This window comes from Dioscorea cayenensis, unplaced genomic scaffold (assembly GCF_009730915.1).
Source record: "Dioscorea cayenensis subsp. rotundata cultivar TDr96_F1 unplaced genomic scaffold, TDr96_F1_v2_PseudoChromosome.rev07_lg8_w22 25.fasta BLBR01001400.1, whole genome shotgun sequence".
NCBI lineage: Eukaryota > Viridiplantae > Streptophyta > Magnoliopsida > Dioscoreales > Dioscoreaceae > Dioscorea > Dioscorea cayenensis.
Window position 1 is genome coordinate 1 of NW_024087791.1, and position 1,606 is coordinate 1,606.

At 44.7% G+C, this 1,606-nt stretch overlaps 1 non-coding gene across 1 annotated transcript; it reads right to left on the bottom strand.

Moving 5' to 3' along the window:
* Window positions 1-156: 156 nt before the first annotated feature.
* On the bottom strand, window positions 157-263 carry LOC120256337. The gene has a single exon (XR_005535275.1). It is a non-coding gene; the product is annotated as a small nucleolar RNA R71 (small nucleolar RNA).
* Between the last annotated feature and the right edge of the window lie 1,343 nt (window positions 264-1,606).

Genomic DNA, 1,606 nt, shown 5'->3' on the forward strand with positions numbered 1-1,606 from the left:
CAAGTCAACCCAAGGTATACTCCTCAAAGCTCTAAGTATAAGGGACTTATTTATCTACACAAGTGGCTACACTCGTTACCTAGAGTGTCAATTACCATGTGGGAGGAGATGGTGGAAGCTTTTCTAACCCGTTATTTCCCTCCCAGAAAATCAGCAAAACTTAGGAATGAGATCTCATCCTTTGTTCAGTTGGAATCGGAGTCTCTATTCGAGACATGGGAAAGGTTCAAGGATCTCCTGAGGAAGTGCCCGCAACACGGATTCCCGGAGTGGATGATTGTTCAAGCCTTTTACAATGGTTTGAACCCGAGTACAAGGCAACTCTTGGATGCAGCAGCAGGAGGTACCTTAGGTAGCAAGACCCCCGATGAGGCCTGTCAGTTGATTGAATAAATGGGGTTAAATAGCTACCAATAGAATGCTAGAAAGAAGAAAAAGGTGACCGGTCTCCATGAGATAGATGCGGTAACTTCATTGGCGGCCCAAGTGGAAAATTAGAGTAAGAAGTTAGATCTTCTAACTTCAAATAGAGTGGCGGCCGTGACTAATTGCATCAGGTGTGGTGGAGGACATGCTCCCTCTAATTGCCTGATCTCTATTTATGATGTTTCTTCGGTGGAGAATGTTGATTTTGTAGGTAATGGCATGAGACCTCAAGGAAACCCATATAACAATACCTACAATCCGGGTTGGAAGAATCATCCCAATTTCTCATGGAGTAATCAAGGTCCACAAAAGGCCATGGGGCCACCGGTTTCCAACAACAACAACAAGCCCCTAAGGTGAAAAATAGAGTCTCAGGTTTGGAAACCCGAATGACTGACCTAGAGAAGCACTTGGCTAGATTTGTGCAATCTGCAAATACTAGGTTTGAATTAGTCGAGGCTACAGTTCGCAACCACACAGCCTCTTTGCATAACCTTGAAAATTAGGTGGGTCAAATTGTGAAGTCTCTCTCTGAAAGGTCACATGGAAGCTTGCCGAGCAAAACAGAGACCAATCCTAGAGAGCACGTGAAGGCGATCACATTGAGAAGTGGTCATGAGGTTGAAGGTAGGCTTCCGAGTGAGAAGCCAAAAGAACACGCACTCGAGGTTATAGAGGTGGAAGAGGGGACGAGCAAAGAGAAAGAGGTGGTACCCCCACCTTTCAAGCCAAGAATCCCTTATCCCTCTAGATTGAAAAATGACCCAAGGGGATGAACAGTTGATAAGTGCTTGTGTGATATGAATGCGAAGCATTCTTTCCTTATGTTGAGCATTACTTTTCTCAGGTTTTTACATTAATATGTGTGTTTTTATGTTACTTTTATGAAGGTATGGTTGTGAGGCTGAGTATGAAGGAAATAGGCCAATGTGGATCATAATGCACCTATTTTGGAGGAGATCTTGCTAAGGTTCAAAGGCGAAGACATAGGACAGGATGTGAGATGCTAGAGTGTGTGCCAACCTCCTCGCATTCGAGTGAGTACATCCATTTGGAGGGGCACAAAAGGCGGCCACACTCGAGCATTCCGCCTTTATGCATATAAGGACAGGGAGCTCCACCAACATATATATCATTGAAGAAGCAAGTGATTCACGATGGGAACGTGTGCCCGTTTGCA